This window comes from Pleurodeles waltl, chromosome 11 (assembly GCF_031143425.1).
Source record: "Pleurodeles waltl isolate 20211129_DDA chromosome 11, aPleWal1.hap1.20221129, whole genome shotgun sequence".
Lineage (NCBI taxonomy): Eukaryota > Metazoa > Chordata > Amphibia > Caudata > Salamandridae > Pleurodeles > Pleurodeles waltl.
In genome coordinates, this window is record NC_090450.1 from 38,202,736 (window position 1) to 38,227,340 (window position 24,605).

General features: G+C 44.8%; 1 protein-coding gene across 3 annotated transcripts in view; it reads left to right on the top strand.

Moving 5' to 3' along the window:
* FAM131A (family with sequence similarity 131 member A) overlaps window positions 1–24,605 on the top strand; it is a 365,236-nt gene that overhangs the window by 205,069 nt on the left and 135,562 nt on the right. Inside the window, exon 1 of one of the 3 annotated variants that reach the window (XM_069212984.1) lies at window positions 15,998–17,760. The exons of the other annotated variants lie outside the window; for them this stretch is intronic. The gene's annotated coding sequence lies outside the window, so the exon portion shown is untranslated. Of the gene's footprint in view, window positions 1–15,997; window positions 17,761–24,605 lie in introns of those variants that run through there. 3 annotated transcript variants of the gene reach the window in all.

Here is a 24,605-nt window from a genome sequence, read left to right on the forward strand (position 1 = left end):
TTCATCAACCTACACGTGGAGTTCCATGCCTCTGCCTGTTTTGTCCTTTATGTATGGAGATCTGTACCCTTACTGCGGAGATCTTTGGACATGTACATAAGGTTTTAGTAGTGTCTGTGGGAGGGACACCATTGTTGCTACTTAATAAATAAATATATTTTTTATAGTTTAAGTAACAAGTTTTTTTGTTTAGATCTTAAGAAAAATAATTTTCATTTAATTTAATATATTCAAAATGATTACTTATTTAATTTAAAATTAGGTTAATAATGTTGTTAATTTCTTTTTTATGGGTTTAAAATAAAAAAAATACTTAATTTACAATTATAATAATATTTATTTCATTATATTTAAGTATAATGATTAATAATAAAGTGTTATCTTTTCCCTATACTTTACCATAGGGATATATCCGACCCGAAGGCAGAAACTTCAGCCCATGTGTGAGAAATTATAAGCATTAACTTTACACTCTTAAATTAGTCTCCGTCTTTCTGAATTTAGTGGTTTTGGACATGCACGTCTACACATGAGAATAACTTTACACTCGTAAATAGTAAAAAGCCAAAAGTGGTAAAATTACTCAAAAGAGTAAGAGTAAATTTACTTATAGTACATATGTACTTGTAAATTTGCCTTTCTGATGAGGCCCCCCCCTGGTATAATTTTAAATATGTTACAGGCCTCAAAAGTTATATTAAAAATAGAGCTAACATGGTTGGCTGCCTCTGTAATGCGGCTGACATTAATGTTACACTTGATCCCTCATAGCCCCTTCTGTGATGTATGTGAAGTAATGGAAAAAATAAAACTGAGATGGGTGGTGTGGAGGAGTGTTGAGTTGTTTGGGTTTTATGGATAGGCAGAGTGTTTTTAAGGTTCAGTTGTGGATAGAGTTTTGGGGTTGTGAAGAGTTTTTTTGTTTGGAAACTGGTGGAGTTAAGGGTGGCGTGGGCGTTTAAGGGTTCAGGAATAGGTGGAGTTTATATGTTGTAAGGGTTTTTAGGGTTCAAAGATGGGGGAGTTTAGAGGTGGTGAGTGGTTTTAGGGGTCATGAATGGGTGGTTTTCCAGGGTGGTGAGGAGTTTTTTAGGATTTAGGGATGAGTAGAGTTTGGGAGTGGTCCAGGACTTTATGGGATCAGGGATAGGGGCGCTTTAGATGTAGAAAAATGTTTTTAGGGTTCTGGAATGGATGGAGTTTAAGGGTAGGGAGGAGGGTTTAGGTTAAGGGGTGGGTAGAGTTTTGGAATGAATGAGGCTTTAAGGGCTCAGGGATGGGTGGATTTTTAGGGGTCATAGATGGGTGGAGTTTAGGGATCGGTGGAGTTTAGGGGTCAGGGATGGATGTAGTTTACATGCGGGGAGGCATTTTTAGGGGGCTGAGATGGATGGTGTTTAGGGGTGGTGGTGGTTCAGTGAATTAAAAGCATCCAAAGTGATTGTTTGAAAGTGTAAAAGATAAAAATCAAAAATAATATTTCCTGATGTAAAGTATTGAAATAAATTCATTGGACAAAAATGTTTCTGAAAATATGATCTGCAATAATTTCATTTACACCTTAAAAAATAGGTATGCAAAAACCAATTTTTTAAAAAAAGCCATTCTATAAATTGGCTTTTATGAAATGATAAATGTCATTCATCCTGATAATTGCATTCAACCGATTAGAGTAAATGGTTTCTCAGTAATTCTATTCTATTAAAATTGTTTTTCTATTAAATCACATACAACCCCCTTGTGAGTGTCCCCGTATTGCCTCATAATAATACATGTTGCCTAGTGGAACACAATGCCCAATTCAAAATGTTATCTTAAGACCCTGAAAAGAATTGTGCCTTTCAGGAGATTTTTTTATCCATTTCTCCTTAAACCTCTAGAATGCTGTTTGTCCTGTTGAGATGCCTTGAAAAACTCAACGAAGCAAAAATGTCAACAGAGTCCCTATTTGTGGTCTGAGGTGCCGTGGACGAATTATCTTTGCCTAAATGTAACTTTCTTGGTTGCCCCCCTTAAAATATCAACTCGGCCATGGGTGTTTATATTCCGTCGGTTGTACTTCGCCCCAACTATGTCTCTCTTTGTAGATTATCACTGCACCGCTTACAGAAAGCACTAGTGCTGATGTGATCTAATGAACTCCATAATCAGTCTTGAAGTGTTGTATATCCTGCTGGATACCTTAGTCTTACGCATGATTTCGCTGTTCAATATTATAATTTTATATTTCTGACAGACAATAAAGGATTTGATGCTTCCAATGATCACAACAAATCATAACATATGATTTTTGCTTAGCCAAATTCCTAGGGAGCCAGTCATCTGTTATAAAAATCTAATTGACTGCCTAGGACTTGAAGCATTACCTGTGCTAATCATATGCAAATCATCAGACGATTGCGGGCCTTCTCTCAGCAGCCCTGGAAATTCGTGTAAAAGTATGTGAGGATGAGAGTAACAACGGCACATCACTGTATACTGGCGCACACCTTTTATTAAAAGAGGGGCTTACACTTGAATTAAAGTAGAGACCAGATGCAAACAGTAATTTCTGCTACTTGTGTTATTCGTGAAGCACCTCATTGTAGGTTTAAAGTATTTGACACTGCTTGTAATGATTTTCTAGCATGTAGCTCACAGTCAAAACAAGCTTAACCAAATGCAACATTCTCATTATTGATTATCATGTGAAGGATATTCTGCCCGCCTTATTACAAGTGCCATAGAATATAATGCACTTGTAATAAGGTGGAGAGGATACCTGTTACGTATGTGATGGAGAAACTCATTCTCCAAACTCTAAAGCAGGGTGTCAGTTTAATTAGTTTTGTATGAAACATATTTCATGTTTAAATATTCATGTTTATAAAGAGGGCAGAATCATGGAAACCAGGCTTGTTCCCAATTATAGTACTGATCGATGGATGTGATTGAAAAAGGTTTTCTCTAGTAAAAAGTATTTAGGGCCAGATGTACGTACCATTTTTCTTGTCGCAACCATTTGCGAAAAGAAAAAAGCATTTTGGTATGTACAGATCCTATTTTGCGATTCAGTAATCTATTTACCCAACTGCAACATAAGTTTACGAGTTACAGGTAGGAAGGGGCGTTCCCATCCTAATTGCGAGTCGCAGTGCTTTTCATTTTCATTTTTGTTTTTGAAATGCATCCCGTTTTCTTTTAAGGAAAATGGACTGCATTGTTAGGCAGTGGGAGGATTTTCAAAATGTGCCCTGCCTTGGTGTAATTCCATGGACATTTAGGTACTTTTATGTCTGTATTTTATTTTCTGTTATTTATGGTCCCCATGGAATTTTAAGAAGTGATGTTGTACCATTGAATTATATATTGATGTCATTATGTATCTTTGTGTGTTTTATGGCAAATTCTGGCTGAAATATTTTTTTTACTTCTTTTTTCTGGTCTGCTCTAGTGTTATGACATAGCCCAGCTAACATGACATGGTGTTATGGATTTATTCATAAATGATGTGAGATATATTTTGGATTGAGTTATTAGCTTACGTTTTTGAACAGTGATAATTTCAACACTAAGTTTACTTTAAGTTGAGATATATTCATATTCCTGAATGTTGAGGTTAACATTTCTGGTTGTCACTTGTAATGCAACAGACATCCTTAACCCACTGCAACCAATCTAGTATTACATACAATGAGTAGACATCCAGATTGACCGTGGAATATCATACCACAAGCACTGTTTTCAGAACTTTTAGTGCAAGCTTTGCCTTGTGATTTAGATAGGGAGGCATGAACTGAATACTGACCAGATTATGATAAATTAACATACTTTCTCTAATGATCCCAAGACATAAATAGGTCTATATGAGATAATCTCCAGGACTAAATATCTAATTAAATTAACAAGTGTGTTAACTTAAATGAATTTTCTGAAAACATGGATATCTTAGTTACAGAATGGGAACTTTTCACACATCCTTTAAGGTGCACCTCATATTAAGTTCAGCCATGCAAAAGTATAGCCAATATCATGTATATGAGATGTGCCAAGAATATGTAGACCTCGTATCTGTCCATCAGTACCTGATTGCCGCCTTAGCCATCTGCCTTATACAACTGTACTAAGTGCCTGAGCAGCATGTGTTTAGCAGATGAAACACATTTCCTTCAAAAGACCAAGCAATATCAGATTCAATATTTCATGAATCGCTTCACATCCTACCTTGTTTGTATCCGTGGATATCTGTTATTCAAACACAAAAGGTAATAGCCATAAACATGTGAACCAGTAGATGTCACCTTGTCCATTTGTTATTCAAATGTTTTCCCTTTCCTGACACATTAAAATTTCATTTTGTAAACTTGCATTGAGGGAGGGACCACAATTTAGTCTTACAACATTTCTTAAAATCAAAGCACTTCAGATGCTGAAAGCCTTTAGCTGTGTCATTTTTTAAATTGAGGGGATTGTTTCTGATTATAGAGAGAGATTAGTTGATAAGATTATAGGTTCTAAAATGTACATATGATTATCATACGCTGTCAGCGCTAATAGTGGAAATCCTCGATGCTATATTTGTATATTTATCAGGAACTAAAATGTTACAATTAGATTACTTGTTTTTCAAGAACTCAGAAAAAAACACGTTTATAGGCAACTTTATCCAATATTTTCAACTTTATACACTAAGTACAATACCACTTTGACAGAGAACAAATAATTCTTTCAACCGAACAGAGGGCTTGACAAGTCATTTCATTTGTTCACAAAATTGTTCACATTGTTTTTCTTGTGCATTTTGTATCATGATTTAAACCAAATCAGCTGCTTAAAGGTACAGCATCGTTATGCATGGCCTTGTGCTTCATAGCATGGTGGCCACCTCACTGCAGTATTGTGATACTTCTCAAAATAATTTGAATTATTTTGGTGAGTGTTACTTCCATAATGCATGTCAACCAGACCATCTCCTCCTTCTTTTCATACACGACTCCCAAATATTCACTTATTTTGTCCCAGGTGTGGTGTCTCTACATATATTTTGTTTTGGAGTCAAACAATAAAATATGTTATGCATGCAGTTCTACAAGTGATAAAATATACCATATCATACATCTTACTATCACTGAATAAAAATTATTTGATCTTATTTTGAGTGCGTAAAAAGTATGCTACATCTGAGTTTTTCATGCAAATCGCATACCCTTGAAAAGGTAATACTTTCTGTGGGATGAGTAACCTCACATTAGTATCAACATACATAAACTGCCATCTTTTCTGTGATGCTACATAGATTATACTGAGGAAGTGGATTACTAAGTGATAAAACTCACACCACGTGGGGCCAGATGTAAAAAGCCATTTTGTAGTTGCAGACCCTGCAATTTGCAAAATTACATAATTTGCTACATCAGAATGGCTTTTACTATATAGTAAATCAATTTTGCACATCAAGGAAGCATTTCTGACTAGTAAAATAGGTTTACCAACCCATGCTGAATCATAATTAGGAAGTGGTATGAATTGAGGGTCCCTCCTATTTGCAAATCGCTATGGTATGTATCAATGATTTGTAACAGTATACAAACCATCAGAAAGTTATAGGCCCCTCAAAGGAGGAGTTTGACAGCTTCTCCTTTGGGAATTATGGGGCTCATTATGACTTTGGCGGTCGGGAAACTCTGACCACCAAAGCTGCAGGGAGGAGACAGCCGTCATACCGGCTGCCACTTCCCCTGGTTGTACTACGATGTTCCCGCCGGGCTCACCGACGGGAACATCATATTATCCTGTTCCTGCTGGTCAAACCAGAGGGAAACAGTACTACAGTATTGGCCTTGGCTCCCTTAAGGGAGTCGAGGCCAATACCTTAGCACACTAGCACCCTCAGAATGGTATTGCCTACAAAGCAGAAAGTGCACATTCCGAGGGAGCTAGTTCAGGGGGCCTCCTGTGGCCTTGTGCACTGTGTTTTCACCAGCCTTTCCATGGCAGGGTTCCCGCCATGGAAAGCCTTATGGAAACAGTCATGATCAGCACGGCGGTGCTGAATTCAGCACCGCCGTGGCTGTCTACAAATCTGCCCGCTGTCAGCCCATCGGGAAACATTTTCCCGGCGATGACAGTGGTCCCCTGGCGGTCCGACTGCCCGGGTCGTAATGTGTCAGTCAGACCACCTGGAGTGCGATTGTCCAACCATCACCGCGAGTCTGCCGGTCTTTGGACCGCCAGACTTGTTACCAGGCCCCATGTTGGGTGAGCTCGGGGTCGTGGGGAGCAGGTAGTGTTCCTATGCTCCCTCCCGTATGCGCCATAATGTCACTGTTTTTAAGGCAGCTCTGATTCCTTTATTGAACACAGGCTGCTTTTTTTTAAACAAAATCCCATTTGGGAATGCAAAGACAAGGATGGAGGTCTGCAGATACTTTGCAGGTCACCATCCCTATGTTTGTAGCCAGTCACCGGCCATCACTAATAGTGACTAATATTTATTACGGAGGTCTTTCTGTGACACCCTCCCACTGTAAATTTTGTAATGTAACTCATAAGCACACGGGTCGCATCAAAAAACTGAAAACTGGTCGCAAAAGGTCGGTGCATAGTTGGTGACCAATCCTTGCAACCAGTCTCTTCAGACATTGGGCCCCTACATTATTTTTTTTACTTATAGATAGTAATGTGCTTTCTAGTGGACCGATTTAATTCTGAAACTTCATAACAGCCCTTTGTAAGACTAGATCTATGTCCTTAGAGGTGTGAAAGGGGAAATACTTGAGAGATTCTACATTTCATCTTACCTTCATACATTCTCATCCAGGGGTACACTTAACTGTTATAGACTTAATTTAAGGATGTCTGCAGCCAATAATCACACTTAGATATTGATTAATGAACATGAATGATAACATGCTGATATTTATTTTATGATGTTTGTACAGTTAATTTGAGTGGTTGTGTTTCTACATTGTCACATTTGAGATATGGAGAGATTACAGGAAGTCTTTAGAAAACTTAATAAAGTAAAAACTTTGATGAGGTGATTTAGGCAGCAGATAGAACACGTGATGATGTAAATCATGGATTTTAATACATTTGAAAGCCACTTGACTCCTTTCTCAGTAGTACTTTATAGAAACTTGTTAATGAAAGAGCCTACTGCTATGCGCTATGATGTCTCGTTAGTGATTAAAGCAATGTTGCTGAATACATTGGGCGGCCCCGCTGTGCTTATATTTTGATGTTAGTTGTATTACCATTGAAGATGTAAAATAGAGCTAAGTGATGTAGCTTTATAGTGTCACCTGGGTTCTAATTTCAAAAATCCAAAATATACAAATCTCCAGTCTGGATTTATCAACATTTGGCCCAACACAGAAGGTCAGCATGCTTCACTGTGCTGCATCAAAACCAGTAGTAAGAGGGAAAAAGCAGAAGAAAAAAACACATCTCCTTGTTACGGCTCAGCTTGGAAATTGTAGCATTTTGACGCATTCCCAGGTTTACCCGCCTTAGTAAATCTTGGAATGCACCAAAAAAACATGGGTGGATGCGTGGGAATGCTATATCTCTTGGTGAATTGAGAAAGTCATGTGAATCTTGTCAACTGAAAGGTAATGCACCATTAATTTAAGAAGAAAACTGTCCATTTAATCTGAAGGTCTTTAAGTGAGGACTAAATCTATTTTTAATGTGACACCTTTATGGCTGTCTGGTGGTATTTACATTATCAGCGGTAAATAAAATAGAGACAATGGACTGGGCTAAAGGCAATGAAATCCTATACGGCTCTCAATAGGGTTTCTGTGAAGGAATTTGTACAGCCGAGCAATGCTTTATTTTCACCTTATCATTGGGTGGTATACCTTGGCAAAAGGCTGCCTACTGTACCTCACCATCATGGACCAATCCAGTGCCTTTAATTGTGTTGTATGCTCTTACGCTCTGGAGATACCTGGTGGACCTAGGCAGTGCTTAATTTGTAAATAAAAATGTGCCGGTGCCCAAAGCCCTCTTCTTAAACATGCGGCTGCTGCAATTAAAGGTGGGAATACGGAATAATGAGGCAGCGTAATCCTGAAGCCATCTCGGGCCTCTTCAATCCATTCACAGCCACTCCCTGCCCCTTCAGCTCACTCTAGCAGCTTTCTGCTTTCTCCCTTTGTGACGCTTTTTCGTTTATCCCTTCCTCCATCTTTCCCATATGTGTCTTTTGCTCGCAGCAAATGCTTTACGCAGAAAAATAAGCCCTGGCCCTCAAAAATATGTCCCATTGCTCCGCACCGAAACCAACAAGCACAAATTAAGCACTGAACCTAGGCCTTGGCATCCTGATTGTGGATTTCTTGCCTGCTTTACACATGGACCTTACAGTTAACATTAGGCTTGGTTGTAATGGCAAACTTTCTGTGCACTTACCGAGAGGAGTGTGGCAAGGCTGTGTTTTAGCCTCCTCATTGTTCATGTTGTACATAACCAGACTTAGCTCTATTTTAGTGGGTTGTATGCTCAACTAAACCAAAGCATTATTCTTCATTGCCTAGCTAGCAATAAATGCATGACATACCCTGGCAGTCTTATATTTAGGCGATCTTGTATGAGTTGGGGAGACTATCTCTATTCAATAATTCATGCTTCATAGTAAAGCGCGATAACATTTGGTGAAGAATACTTTTTTAGAGCATAGGCAGCTGGACACTGAACTTTTCCAATTAGCGAAACCAGTGCTAAGGCAAAATTTTATATTATAAACCTGCAACGGGATAGACCATATTTATAACACACCCATAACTCATGGGAATGATCATTTCTGGCCAGATTTAGGATAGGCACTGTGTGCCCAAATCTTGTGCTTTCTTCTTGGCCAATTTGGTTCAGAAAATGCAGGTGTGAGCCTGTGCGATGAGAGGTAGGCTCAATCAGTATTGAACATTACAGTTTTATGGGTATTTTATCCTCATTTTTTAAAAGGTTTTTAAATCTCATATTTGAGAAATTCAATTTTACTCAATGTAGACCTGCATTATGCTTCCTGCAATTGTTCCAGCAAATGTTGTACGACTTGGCTGTCTGTCTTGCTGTGGGCTCTTGGAGTCGGCGGAGCATGTCCATAATTCAATGATTTTGAAAAGTTATGTCTCTGTATTTATTGTATTTGGGACTTTTTCGGATTATATTTCTATAGAAAAAGTAGTGATTTAATTGATTGAAACACAAAGATAATCGGAATGAATATGTATACATATTTAAACTCATCTATGTCATGTCAGTAGAAGTTAAAATCCCCAATTGATTGAACTTGGAAAGTGCTTTTGTCTACAGCAGGAAAAGAACAAAAACATCCATGCTTTAAATGTAATTTGGTAGAGTTATTTGTCATTAAAATGGTATGTTTGAATATTGGTGTATATGACATCCTGTAGTCAGAATGTAAAACAATCCCAAACATATAGCTTTTTTAAGGGTCTGATATTTTATATCCTAATGGGTATTCTAGTGAGATGCATATATATGAAATGGGTATTTTGAAATACAGTTTGTTAAAACTATTTATTACTGGGAAAGATGGTATCATGTGAACACAGGGACAACCCAAAACTGAGGGCAAGTCTAGAACAACATCATTTGGGATATTCAGAATTAAAGAGACAAACTTTTTTGGAAGATGTGTTCACGTAGGTATCTTTCTAATGAATGCAACGTTGTATATATTTTATACAAACTATTTTACTCTATGAGATAGAAAGGACATTGTTAATAAATTTCCTTTTTCCTATGCTTCCATGGAAAATCAAATTATTGTATTATTAAATGAATCACATTTTAAATAAGAGCTGCTGAATGTGTATAGTTTTCTTTCGTTTGAAGCCTGCACATTTTCCTATCATTTAGATTTATTTTCTGTCAATGTGTGTTAGTGTGCAAACTAGGTTTCTGACATTGCCGCAGAATATGTCGCATAGTTTGCCATACAATTTGCCCTTCCTTCCCACATAATTTAGCCAAGCATTGTGCATAATGCGGTCCTTCTTTGCTGCACAGATGCAGCTGCTCTGATTTATATTGATCAATCTCACTTCATACCAGCAGATCAATAAATTAAGCAATTTTATACATAATTGCTGATTGAGATTGTGTTTGAGGTACATTAGAGGTTTGTCTGAAACATGTGAGTGCCAAGAGGCCTACAGATAATCTTAGGCTCTCCTCTAGCTGGTTTAGCAAATACTTAGGTAGGATTACAACTCCCTGGGCTAGAATCAAACAATGTTTGCTTGAGTCCACTATCAGGGATCATGTCTGGTGACATATCTAAGGGGTTATTTCTTGAGGTTTTGCTCGAGTGCTTGAGTGGAGCAAATCAGGGTAAGGCATTGTATCAATATACTTACCCTTTTTTTAAAAAACAGCGGGCACAGCACTAAATTGGACAGAGCCGCGTGAACGCTTGTGCAAATCCCCCTAAATAACCACCAAAATAGATTTTCCTGCCTGGAAAGCTGGCGATTTTTTGCAGAAATGGACAAATAGCTGAAGGCAGGTTCAGTATTACGTTTTTTTCTGTGTAAAAAGGTCTTACAAAGTTACCACATTAGCTTTATCCCTGAAAAGCTTTGCTGTGAATTATGAGATGTGTTTATCAGATCATTAAATATTTTTTACTCTTTCCAAACCCATAAAGGAAAATAATCAGTACCTCCTAAGGGGAAAGTTTCCTGTGTATCAGAGCCATTGATCTTCTGTTTTGCAGAAATAAACTTTGGAAGCTTGTTTCTGCATCACAAAATATGATGTTAGACCACAGCTAATTTTTGGTGATTTTCACCCTAGAGGGCAGAGGAAGAGCATCTGCTGACCATACTTTAAAACAACTACTGTCATTGTCAAAGTATATCCAGAGGCATAAAGGTTCTTGAGGGGGGCCCCCTGCCAAGTACATGAAGGGACCACCCTCCGGACCCAGTCAGGAGCTCTCAGGCCAGGGGCCCTCTGCCTGTGCACAGTGTACTGTTCCTCCCCCCCACCCTGGGGGCTCCGGGGGCTAATGTTATGCCACTGAGTATATCTTATGTAGAACCATTTTACTATTCGATACGGCAATGCATAACATAGTATGTCAGAAAAGTCAAGCTTCTACCACGAATGCAGCAATGCATAAAACTTTGCAAAATTGCAAAGTTCAAAAAAGTTCTATAGAAATTTGCAAATCTCAAGAAAAAAACCTTTTTCAACTTTGCACGCTCCTTATCCCAGGTAAAGTCCTCCCAGCCTCTTCCCAAAACCCGGTGTCAGGGCACAAGAGGAATCATGCTCATGAATTCAATAAGGCAGAGCAGAGAGGGGTGCCAAAATAGTTTTTCTTTGCAAGTATTTGTGCATATTGCCCACAATTGTGCACAAGCCTATAATTTTATGTTAAACAAATGCACCGTTTTCTTTGTCACAAGTGCATATGATTTATTGTAATTTTTTTCATGGTGAATCATTATGTTTTATCAAGAACCATCTCTCCACAGCAGATATGCTCTAAAAGTGAATGTTGTTCCCAACACATTCTGAGCCCTCTTCACAAAGGTAAATCTACATGTGTAGATTTAATACAGGTATATTTACTTTTACACTTTTGGGTAATTTTAATACTTTTGACTATTCAGCATTTAGGAATTAAAACTCCCTCAAAAGTGTAGACTTACATGTTGCCACCCCCTGAAATAGAGTGAGGAGTCAGTAAAAATGTGAAATGCGTCCATTAAGTTACTACTGATAATGACTTTACAACCGTATTTTAAGTTCTGCATATTTGGCAGAGACCTCTCTTATCTGGGAAGAGATCTCTTCATACTAAGGTTTAGGGAAAAGTTTAAAAGTTTTATGTTTATTCGTGTTAATTAATTACACTTTTTATTTTAAATGTCGAACAATATCAAAAGTTATAGCATTAATAACTTTTGAATGGAAAAAAAATACATTATTTCGCGTATATTAAAATAAAACTATTATTCTGAAATTTAAGTTAAAAACAACATTTTCCTCCTTAAGTCAAAAAATATATATATTTTTATTATGTACTAAAGTAACTTAAAGTGATGTATGGAACTGGTTAAAAGTAATTTAATTATTTATAATAAATGCTAGTTTTACTTCATTTTCTGATTTTAATCAAGATTGGAAAGGCTCCATCTCCTGGGGCTGAGTAATAAAGTGAGGGGGCACGGGACCCCCCTCCCTGAGCCTAATTAACATCCGGGGACCTTATCCTACTGGGCTGAAAGGTAAATAAAAGGAGGAGGGGTCGAGCAACCTACCTCCCCGCGGTACCCCATCCCCCAGTGTCATACGTTTTTTTTAATGGGAAAAGTGAACAACCTCCACTAGCCTATTTTGATCTGAGGACCCGGGCCCACATCAATTATAGATGGGTGTCCCGGTGCCCAGCGACCAACACTTTGGGGGCTGCGGGGTCAGGGCCCCCATGGCCCGAGCCAGCTTCCCTCCCGTCCGTAGGAAGCAGCTATTTACGCTGCTCCGCCGAGGCATGGGCAATATGGGTTCCCGTTTCCCTGCCTGCATCCGTGCAAGGCATGGAAACAGAACTCAACTCTTCTCCCATCTGGTGGGAGCATTTTTGAGTCTCCCGCTGACTGGGAGCAGACGTAGGGGCATATTTACAAGAAAGTGGCGCATCAGCTGTGATGCGCCACTTTTCTTGAGCACCCCCCTACCGGCACCTCACGACACCATGGTTGTTCCATATTTATGAAACGGTGCTCCATGCTGGTCGTTAGCACATTAGCGTCAAAATGTTTGATGCTATTGTGGCATTTTGCTGCAGTAGTGTCAAAAATGTTGATGCTAGTGCAGCAGATCACAGGGAGGCCCGTTGAATATAATGGGTGCGTCGTTTTAACACCAGCTCTGAGAAGGTGTTAAAAATGATGCAAAAAATGGTGCAGTGAAATGTTGTAAATTTCACTGCGCCATTTTTTAAGGCCTACCTGCGCCGGAACGCTCCCCCTTGCATACATTATGCCGGACGCAGGCATATTGTGGCACAAGGGGTTGCAAAGTGGCGCAATGCAAGCATTGCACCACTTTGTAAATATGGCGCAGCAGAAAATCCACCTTAGAGTCAAAAAATGTACGCTATTGCGGCGCTAAGGGGGTGCAAAGGCCTTGCAAATAAGACCCCCAGTGATTACTTTCATTTGCGGGAGGTTTAAAAGACGGGAGCAAACACATGTTTTCTAGCCCACGATAGTGTGAGCAGGGAAACTGCTGCATCCTGGGGATGGGTTCCACGGGACACAATAAATGAGCCGGCCTCAGGATATGGGGTCCTCAGGACCATTAAAAGGCTCAGCGAGGGAGGCTGCATGGACCCCGCCCCTTTTTTTAAATAATCAGCCCGAGACATGGGGTCCTCAAGGGCTTTGCAGGCTCTGGAAAGGGGCCTGTGGGCGCCCCACTCCCTTTATTTTTTTGGGGACATTTCTGCCCAGGGGATGGGCTTCCCTGGGCCTATAATAGCTCGGGAGGGGGGCACACGCCCCCTCCCTTTATGGAATGCATCCCTGGTATATTGAGCGGCACTCTCACAAATTGAAAAGCACCCTGTTATATTGAGGAGCACCCGCACATATTTAAAGGCACCCTAATTTATTGAACAGTACCCCGCATATTGAAAAGCACCCTATTATATTGAGCGGCACCCTCACCTATTTAAAGGCACCCTATTATATTGAGCAGCAACCCCCAAACCGAAAAACACCCTATTCTATTGAGCAGCACCCTCACAAATTGAAAAGCACCCTATTATATTAAGCAACACCCCCACAAACTGAAAAGCACCCAGATATGTTGAGCATCACCCTCACACATTGGGGAGCACCTTATATACTTAGCAGCACTTGGCATATTGGAAAGTTCAGTGACACATTGACCCTCTCCATCATGTACAGGGAAGCACATTGACCCTCTCTGTCATGTACAGGGGAGCACATTGACCCTCTCCATCATGTAGAGAGAAGCACATTGACCCTCTCCATCATGTACAGGGAAGCACATTGACCCTCTCCATCATGTACAGGGAAGCACATTGACCCTCTCCATCATGTAGAGAGAAGCACATTGACCCTCTCCATCATGTAGAGAGAAGCACATTGACCCTCTCCATCATGTACAGGGAAGCACATTGACCCTCTCCATCATGTACAGGGGACCACATTGACCCTCTCCATCATCCACATTTACCCTCTCCATCATGTACAGGGGAGCACATTGACCCTCTCCATCATGTACATGAAAGCACATTGACCCTCTCCATCATGTACAGTGAAGCACATTGACCCTCTCCATCATGTACAGGGGGCCACATTGACCCTCTCCATCATCCACATTTACCCTCTCCATCATGTACAGGGAAGCACATTGACCCTCTCCATCATGTACAGGTTCAGCATTCAATTCAGTTTCATCAGCAAAACATGTAGATCATCAGCAAAGTCCTTTAGAAGCACCATCGGGGGGAAGAGTGCAGAGCATACGGAAATCAAGAAACGTCCAAAGGGACAAGTTAACAGAACAAGGCTCAAAAGTGGACTTCCACTAAAATGTACAAATCCTTCCCTTAGAATTACTCATATCGGTTTTACGCAAAAGGGGCTATAGCCAATAAAAATTAAAGCACAAGTCAAATTTGCAGCATCCTTCAGTGTTAAGGTGTGAAGTCATCTCTCCTTTCCATGTGACTCCAATAGTTTAGCAATTTATACATCACTTGTTGCAATCCACGTTCCTTCCCTTGGCACAAGGCGCTTTTCTCCTTTCTCACGAGATAAAGTCTTTTAAACAATAGCACTACTCTCCTTTCAGTCGTCATGTTCTAATGTTGAAACATCCAAGGACACCGCAGGGTAAAACTTACTCATAATACAATAGTACTCTCTACTAATCATGTGAAACAACCTAGTGGAAAAATACATGTTAGAAGGAAAGAAATGATTTAACATGTTTTGAGCCTGCAAATATGAAGACTTCAGGCCAACAAATACTATGCATTAATATTGTCATTAATAAAACACACATTATGCAAACTTATGAATTCAGCATTAATAATATGTAATTGAAATATGGAAAAACATTTTCATAATGATTGCAATCTTTAAGACATCACATTAAGTATGACAGTGATGTGCATTTATTTTTCTGCACACATGTAACTATATACTATTTAATCCATAAATCATTATAAATCAACTTCATTTCTACTAACATTAATTCTTTCTAATGAGTAAAATATATTTCAGCATTGTTCTATATTAGCACTTTGTCAGTTCTGGTAGGCACAATGTCTGCCATAATTATAAACGTGTATACTTCTAAAATACGTGTTAGCGCAGCATTTTTGCTAGGTCAGGCTTTTAAACATGAATATAAATGTTACCTAATGCTGACTTTTGGTGCACTAAAAACATTACTAACATTTACCCTCCAACATGTGCTGGTTGAATTTTCAAGCACTTTTGATCTGTTTTAGCTAGAAACTATTATTTGTGTTAAATCTGCAAATTTTGCAGCAGCTGGTAGAAGTGGACACATTCCCCTGGAGCCTTCCCTGCATGAGGGGGTCCATGCAACCTACGCTGTTGGGCCACTGGCCCACAGAATCCACACACTTTTCTGTACTGCACTGCCCAGGGAGCTCACTCTGTGTGAGGGTACATCTCACGGTGCCCACCCACTAGAGCCACTCTCATGTTGGCTGAAAGAAGATGGATGGCGTGAACCTCGCCAGCACCCCCCGCCCCCTCACCCCCCGGGTCCCTGGACCAGTGCAACAACATCTTCTCCTCGGCCACAGGCGGAACAGGGTGCTCTGTATTCACTTTTAGTCCTGTCATTTAAATGGCTATTTACGCATGCCCAGCCCCGCTGCCGCCGCTGGTGGTGACGTCTGAGCTCGGCCGTATCCCGGGAGAGCACGGGCTATGGTGACTGGTTGCCATGGAAATACACCTTTGTTGGAGACTGGCAACCCGAGCATCTCTTCCGTGCAGGCTACGTGAGCTCCGAGGCTGTGCTGGGAGAAGCGGACATTGCATGGGAGAGCAGGGGCCTGCCCATACCACCCCAGGAGCCTGCCCATACCACCCTTGGAGAGCAGGGGCCTGCCAATACCACCCTTGGGGAGCAGGGGCCTGCCCATACCACCCCAGGAGTCTGCCCATACCACCCGTGGAGAGCAGGGGCCTGCCCATACCACCCCAGGAGCCTGCCCTTACCCCCCTTGGAAAGCAGGAGCTTGCCCATACCACCATTGGAGAGCAACAGCCAGCTCGTACCGACCTTGCACAGCGGGAGCCTGCCCAGACCAGCCAAGGAAAGCTGCAGTTTGTCCACACCAACGTTGTAGAGGGGCAGCCTGTCCATCCCGCGCCTGGAAAGCGGGAGCCTACCCGTACCATTTAGAAAGAGCCGAAACCTGTCCAACCCTCCCTTGAAGAACGAGAGCCTGTCCACCCCCACCCTTTGAGAGAGGGAGCCTGTCCACCCCCACCCTTTGAGAGAGGGAGCGTCTTCACACCACCCTTGGAGAGAGAGGGAGCCTGTCCACCCCACCCTTGGAGAGCGGACGCCTGTCCACCCCACCCTTTGGAGATGGAACTTGTCCACGCTGCTGGTGCGCACACCGAGCCCGTCGGGGTGGACGAGGCCTGCACTTGAGCGAGGCACTGACCGAGCCAGAGAGGGAGAACCTTTCGTCGGGGGTTGAACTGCCCGAGCAGCAATCCTGTGCGAGACTGAACCTGTAACCCACGGGCGCCCTGCAGGACACACCATCCAGTAAGAGACAGAACCTGTATCCGCCCCGCAGGAGACCCCATCCTGTGACAGGCACAAACCTGCACCCGAAGGGTGGGACAACAGGACATAAACTGCAAAGGACATGATGCGAAAAACATAACCTTTGACTGGGTGTTGCCCTGAAAGGACCGGGCGTGCAGACAAAACCTGTAAGGGACCCAACCTGTGTCCGGGGCTGACCTGAGGGAATCTGAGCAACAGATGCCTTTCGGCGGGAAGCAGAACTTGTAGGTGGGACTGTGCTGAATGAGTGCTAGCAGCAGTCACCACACTGCACTGAAGGCTGTACTGAAGGCACAGAGATCCCAGGGACTAGCCTCGAGCGCCTGGAGCCTGTTCACGAGGCGCTACAGACACCGCCTTGGGGGGACACCTCCTCTTTCTGGGAGCTGTGCGCACTGTCCTAAGAGAGGAAGCATGTACCTCAGGACTAGAGACAGAGGCCTGTGAGAGACAGCCACTGGACTGGAGAGGCTGCATGCATTAGTGGCGCAATCTCATCCCAGGGTGCCTCTAAAGAGAGGATCCTCAGTCCGCGATCTCCGAGAGACGTCTCTTTTAACCCATGGGTTACGTATAAGGCACCTGTCGTACCTAAGGAGCGGCATATTGCGCCCTGATGGAAACAGCTGCCGTAAGTAAGGAACTGCATATAGCGCCCTGATGGAGACAGCTGCCGTAACTAAGTTACTGCATATAGCGCCCTGATGGAGGCAGCTGCCGTAACTAAGGAGATGCCTGTAGCGCCCCGATGGAGACAGCTGTGTAACCAAGGAGATGCGTATAGCGCCCTGATGGAGACAGCTGCTGTAACCAAGGAGATGCATATAGCGCTCTGACAGAGCCGGATCCTGTCACTGAGAGCTGTGCAGCTGGAGGTGCTAGAGCTGCGGGAGGCGCCCTGTCTGGTTTTCTGAGGTGAGACCGCAGCCTTTCGCATCTGTCAGTGAGACCTGGGCGAGCAGTGGCAGATGGGGGTGGGTAGGTGGCGGGTGTGGGTCGGTGAGTGGATCAGAGGGTGCATCGCCGGAAGTGTGGTGTCTGTAGGGTGCAGAAGGTGAGCTGGGAGCTCCAGAGGAGGGGGGCACAGTATTTCAGACTTGCACCATCGGAGCTGTCCCTGTCCTGAAACGGTCTTAAGCACTTCTCTTCCGGTGTGGGTGGGAGGGTGCACAGCCCGGTGCTGCGGACTGGAGTGGAGGGGGCTTCCTCGGGGTGGAATGTGGTAGGACTGGCGCTGCAGACGGTGTGTGCCATGTGGTGTTTTCCAGGCTCTGATGGGACTGCAGCCTGGTCTGTGAAATGTGCTGCAGCGGGAGTGTGGCAAATGATGTTGTTTGGTGTGTGAGGGGCGAAAGCCAAGTTTGTGTGGCATGTGCTGCAACCTAGTGTTTGGCGAGTGCTGCAGTCTGGTCTGTGGAGGGTGCTGCAGCCTAGTGTGTATGGACTTTGCTTTAGCTTCGTGTGTGAGGGTGCTGCAGGCTGGTCTGTCGGGTGCTGCAGTCTAGTGTGTCGGGTGCTGCAGTCTAGTGTGTATGGACTTTGCTTCAGCTTCATGTGTGAGGGTGCTGCAGGCTGGTCTGTGGGGTGCTGCAGCCTAGTGTGTGTGGACTTTGCTTTAGCCTGGTGTGTGAAGCGTGCTGCAGGCTGGTCTGTGGGTTGCTGCAGCCTAGTATGTGTGGACTTTGCTTCAGTCTGGTGTGTGGAGGGTACTGCAGTCTGGTCCGTGGAGGGTGCTGCAGCCTAGTGTGTATGGACTTTGCTTCAGCTTCGTGTGTGAGGGTGCTGCAGGATGGTCTGTGGGGTGCTGCAGCCTAGTGTGTGTGGACTTTGCTTTAGCCTGGTGTGTGGAGGGTGCTGCAGGCTGGTCTGTGGAGGGTGCTGCAGCCTAGTGTGTATGGACTTTGCTTTAGCTTCGTGTGTGAGGGTGCTGCAGGCTGGTCTGTCGGGTGCTGCAGTCTAGTGTGTCGGGTGCTGCAGTCTAGTGTGTATGGACTTTGCTTCAGCTTCGTGTGTGAGGGTGCTGCAGGCTGGTCTGTGGGGTGCTGCAGCCTAGTGTGTGTGGACTTTGCTTTAGCCTGGTGTGTGAAGCGTGCTGCAGGCTGGTCTGTGGGTTGCTGCAGCCTAGTATGTGTGGACTTTGCTTCAGCCTGGTGTGTGGAGGGTACTGCAGTCTGGTCCGTGGAGGGTGCTGCAGCCTAGTGTGTATGGACTTTGCTTCAGCTTCGTGTGTGAGGGTGCTGCAGGATGGTCTGTGGGGTGCTGCAGCCTAGTGTGTGTGGACTTTGCTTTAGCCTGGTGTGTGGAGGGTGCTGCAGGCTGGTCTGTGGAGGGTGCTGCAGCCTAGTGTGTATGGACTTTGCTTTAGCTTCGTGTGTGAGGGTGCTGCAGGCTGGTCTGTCGGGTGCTGCAGTCTAGTGTGTCGGGTGCTGCAGTCTAGTGTGTATGGACTTTGCTTCAGCTTCGTGTGTGAGGGTGCTGCAGGCTGGTCTGTGGGGTGCTGCAGCCTAGTGTGTGTGGACTTTGCTTTAGCCTGGTGTGTGAAGCGTGCTGCAGGCTGGTCTGTGGGTTGCTGCAGCCTAGTATGTGTGGACTTTGCTTCAGCCTGGTGTGTGGAGGGTACTGCAGTCTGGTCCGTGGAGGGTGCTGCAGCCTAGTGTGTATGGACTTTGCTTCAGCTTCGTGTGTGAGGGTGCTGCAGGATGGTCTGTGGGGTGCTGCAGCCTAGTGTGTGTGGACTTTGCTTTAGCCTGGTGTGTGGAGGGTGCTGCAGGCTGGTCTGTGGAGGGTGCTGCAGCCTAGTGTGTATGGACTTTGCTTCAGCCTGGTGTGTGAGGGTGCTGCACGCTGGTATGAAGGATGCTGCAGCCTAGTGTGTGTGGAGTTTGCTTCAGCCTGGTGTGTAAGGGTGCTGCAGGCTGGTCTGTGGGGTGCTGCAGTCTAGTGTGTGTGTACTTTGCTTCAGCCTGGTGTGTAAGGGTGCTACAGGCTGGTCTGTGGAGGGTGCTGCAGCCTAGTGTGGGTGTACTTTGCTTCAGCCTGGTGTGTGGAGGGTGCTGCAGGCTGGTCTGTGGGTTGCTGCAGCCTAGTGTGTGTGGACTTTGCTTCAGCCTGATGTGTGGAGGTTGCTGCGGGCTGGTCTGTGTAGGGTAATAAAAATAGAAAAGCATGTAGCACTCTAAGGCTATGTATAGTTATTACCATACTAGAATGAAGTCATATAAATGCAATCTAAACAAAGAAAATACAAATGCAATTATATACATATGTAAAATACAAACAAATAAATAGTCTTTTTAGAAAGTGTTGAACAGATACATTATCAGATGCAGTCTATTAAGAACAATTATTTAATTATACACCAAAAAACTAAAGAATTCAGAACACCTTCGACACCATTCAACATATAAACTTAACAGTACACATTAGACATACAGAAATTGAAAACAAACATTACAAAACTGACAATAATGAATCAATACATAATTGGTACTGTTTCTGATAATTAATTCCAGTCCCAAAATTGGAATTCAACCACGAATAAGTCCATCCAAAATGGTATAATTCATTCTGATTTGGAATAATACAATCCAGAACTTCAGCCGACACGTGTTTCGTCCTATTCAGGACTTTATCAAGGCTCTTATGAGGAGTAATCCTTCATGTTATAATTTTAGAAACCTGCGTGTAGTCATTCGATTGCCTGATGGATAGTTCTTAGTAGTCCAATCGGAGCATCTACGAGGATGTAACTTTACTCATCTCATTAGATCCATCCAACAACAAACACTTGAAATACTTCGCAAAGCATTAAACAGCGTCCCGCACCGAAAGACATCAAGTCTGAATGAGACGGGTCTGTGGAGGGTGCTGCAGCCTAGTGTGTGTACTTTGCTTCAGCCTGGTGTGTGTACTTTGCTTCAGTCTGGTGTGTGGAGGGTGCTGCAGCCTAGTATGTGTGGAATTTGCTTCAGCCTGGTGTGTGAGGGTGCTGCAGGCTGGTCTGTGGAGGGTGCTGCAACCTAGTATTTGTGGACTTTGCTTCAGCCTGGTGTGTGGAGGGTGCTGCAGGCTGGTCTGTGGAGGGTGCTGCAGCCTAGTGTGTATGGACTTTGCTTCAGCCTGGTGTGTGAGGGTGCTGCAGGCTGGTCTGTGGAGGGTGCTGCAACCTAGTATTTGTGGACTTTGCTTCAGCCTGGTCTGTGGAGGGTGCTGCAGATGGTGTGTAGAGAGTTGTGTAGTCTGGTGTGCGTCAGGCACAGCAGGAGGTGTGTGGTGGAGCTAAGAATCCCTTTGTGGTGTGCTAGGGCATGGTTTGTGGATATGACTGCATTCTTATGTCGGAAACTTCCCTTGCTAACAGAGGGTGCTCGAGCCTGGAGCCCCCTTTTCCTCACCATTGGCACCCCCTGAATTCGTTCTTCTACCACTCCTTCTCTGTCTCTTTTCCTCTATCATCACCTCCTTATATGGCAGCTCTCCCTCTTTAAACCTCTTTATTGCTCACCACTCTCTCTCCCAACCTCATCCCTTACTCCCTCTGCCTCACACCCTCTCTACCTCTGACTCAGCCTCACATCCGTCTCTACATCACCCCTGCCTCTCTGCTTCACCATTATTCTCTCAGTTTCACACGGTCTGGTGGTGAAAGCTGAGCAAGTCTTCCATACAGATTTGCTTGACAGCGCCTTGAGACCCCACGGGTGATAAGCCGTGCTTTACAAGTACTGATTGTTTGATTGATTGATACAGTGCGGGGAACAGGATGGTGAAACTCTCAATTCCACATAAAATGTTATTGTTACAAGAAAAAACTGTAGATCCAAGTGCAGAAATCAATGGTTCTTCCAGCTCAGTTTTGAGACTATTGGTTTCTAGATGACAGACAGCTTGGTCTTTCCACTCTTTGAGTGCTCCCACTTCTGAAAGTTTGATGAATAATCCATTGTTGGTTGGCAGCTTGAGGACTTGAGTGAACTGAACATGGATAATAAATTCAAAGTTGGTTTGAAGAAGGGGTCTAAAAATATTTTCTATGTTATAACCCAGCCAGTTCACTTGGGGCATGTTCCTTGCTTGCGCCAAGGAGCATGACACCTTTGCTACACCAGTGTTACCACCCGCTGTGTGAAACATAGTCCCACGCATTCAGTGTTGGTGTTGCAGGCAGGTATATTGATGGTCTTGCAGTCCAGTGTTCGGACCCTTGTCTCGCCTGGGTGGGAGGGTTGCCACAGCAACTGTATGAAATGTGCCGCAACCCAATATGTAATAGGTATCACAGCCAGGTGCTACAGATACTCCTGTCATTTTTGAGGGCGCTGCTGCCCAGTGTGTGTTTGAAGTTTGATGTGGCCAATTTCTTTTAAACACCGCAGCTCGGTGTGTGGAGGGTGGTGTGGGTGGGCTGAAGTGGAGAATGTTGCAGCCTGTGGTGTGAGGCTCTGCCGTCAATCCTGTGAAGGATTCTGAAGCCAGTCGCACCGAGGCTGTTGCAGACTGGTGTGTGGTAGGCAATGCTTCCCCGTGCGTTGAGAATGCTGCAGCCCAGAGTGTGAAATCTCTGCTGCCCTGTGGGTAAAAGCTAATGCAGCCCGGTGGGTTGAGACTGCTGCAGGCAGATTTTTTGAAGAGTACTTCGTTGACTGTGACATAGCCAAGTGTGCAGGGTGATTCAGCCCAGTGTGTGGAGAGTGATGTAGCCCAGTGTGTGGAGGGTTCTGCAGCCCAGTGTGTGCCAAGTGATGCAGCTCAGTTGTGGAGAGTGATGGAGCCCTGTGTGTGGAAGAATATTCAGCCCAGTGTGTGGAGAGTGATTCAGCCCAGTGTGTGGAGGGTGATGCAGCCCAGTGTGTGGAGGGTGATGCAGCCCAGTGTGTGGAGGGTGATGCAGCCCAGTGTGTGGAGAGTGATGCAGCCCAGTGTGTGGAGGGTGATGCAGCCCAGTGTGTGGAGGGTGATGCAGCCCAGTGTGTGGAGGGTGATGCAGCCGAGTGTGTGGAGGGTGATGCAGCCGAGTGTGTGGAGGGTGATGCAGCCCAGTGTGTGGAGGGTGATGCAGCCCAGTGTGTGGAGAGTGATGCAGCCCAGTGTGTGGAGGGTGAATCAGCCCAGTGTGTGGAGAGTGATGCAGCCCAGTGTGTGGAAGGTGATGCAGCCCAGTGTGTGCCAAGTGATGCAGCTCAGTTGTGGAGAGTGATGCAGCCCTGTGTGTGGAAGAATATTCAGCCCAATATGTGGAGAGTGATGCAGCGCAGTGTGTGGAGAGTGATGCAGCGCAGTGTGTGGAGAGTGATGCAGCCCAGTGTGTGGAGAGTGATGCAGCCCAGTGTGTGGAGAGTGATGCAGCCCAGTGTGTGGAGAGTGATGCAGCCCAGTGTGTGGAGAGTGATGCAGCCCAGTGTGTGGAGAGTGATGCAGCCCAGTGTGTGGAGAGTGATGCAGCCCAGTGTGTGGAAGGTGATGCAGCCCAGTGTGTGGAAGGTGATGCAGCCCAGTGTGTGGAAGGTGATGCAGCCCAGTGTGTGGAGAGTGATGCAGCCCAGTGTGTGGAGAGTGATGCAGCCCAGTGTGTGGAGAGTGATGTAGCCCAGTGTGTGGAGAGTGATGTAGCCCAGTGTGTGGAGAGTGATGCAGCCCAGTGTGTGGAGAGTGATGCAGCCCAGTGTGTGGAGAGTGATGCAGCCCAGTGTGCGGAGGGTGATGCAGCCCAGTGTGTGCCAAGTGATGCAGCTCAGTTGTGGAGGGTGATGCAGCCCTGTGTGTGGATGAATGTTCAGCCCAATATGTGGAGAGTGTTGCAGCCCAGTTTGTGGAGACTGACCCAGCCCAGCGTGTGAAGAGTGACCCAGCGTGTGGAGGGTGAAGCAGCCCAGTGTGTGCAGAGTGATGCAGCCCAGTGTGTGGAGAGTGATGCAGCCCTGTGTGTGGAAGAATATTCAGCCCAATATGTGGAGAGTGATGCAGCCCAGTGTGTGGAGAGTGATGCAGCCCAGTGTGTGGAGAGTGATGCAGCCCAGTGTGTGGAGAGTGATGCAGCCCAGTGTGTGGAGGGTGATGCAGCCCAGTGTGTGCCAAGTGATGCAGCTCAGTTGTGGAGGGTGATGCAGCCCTGTGTGTGGAAGAATATTCATCCCAATATGTGGAGAGTGATGCAGCCCAGTGTGTGCCAAGTGATGCAGCTCAGTTGTGGAGAGTGATGCAGCCCTGTGTGTGGAGGAATGTTCAGCCCAATATTTGGAGAGTGTTGCAGCCCAGTGTGTGGAGACTGACCCAGCCCAGCGTGTGGAGGGTGACCCAGCGTGTGGAGGGTGAAGCAGCCCAGTGTGTGCAAAGTGATGCAGCCCAGTGTGTGCAAAGTGATGCAGCCCAGTGTGTGGAGGGTGATGCAGCGCAGTGTGTGGAGAGTGATGCAGCGCAGTGTGTGGAGAGTGATGCAGCGCAGTGTGTGGAGAGTGATGCAGCGCAGTGTGTGGAGAGTGATGCAGCGCAGTGTGTGGAGAGTGATGCAGCGCAGTGTGTGGAAAGTGATGCAGCGCAGTGTGTGGAGAGTGATGCAGCGCAGTGTGTGGAGAGTGATGCAGCCCAGTGTGTGGAGAGTGATGCAGCCCAGTGTGTGGAGAGTGATGCAGCGCAGTGTGTGGAGAATGATGCATCGCAGTGTGTGGAGAATGATGCAGCCCAGTGTGTGGAAGGTGATGCAGCCCTGTGTGTGGAAGAATATTCAGCCCAATATGTGGAGAGTGATGCAGCTCAGTGTGTGG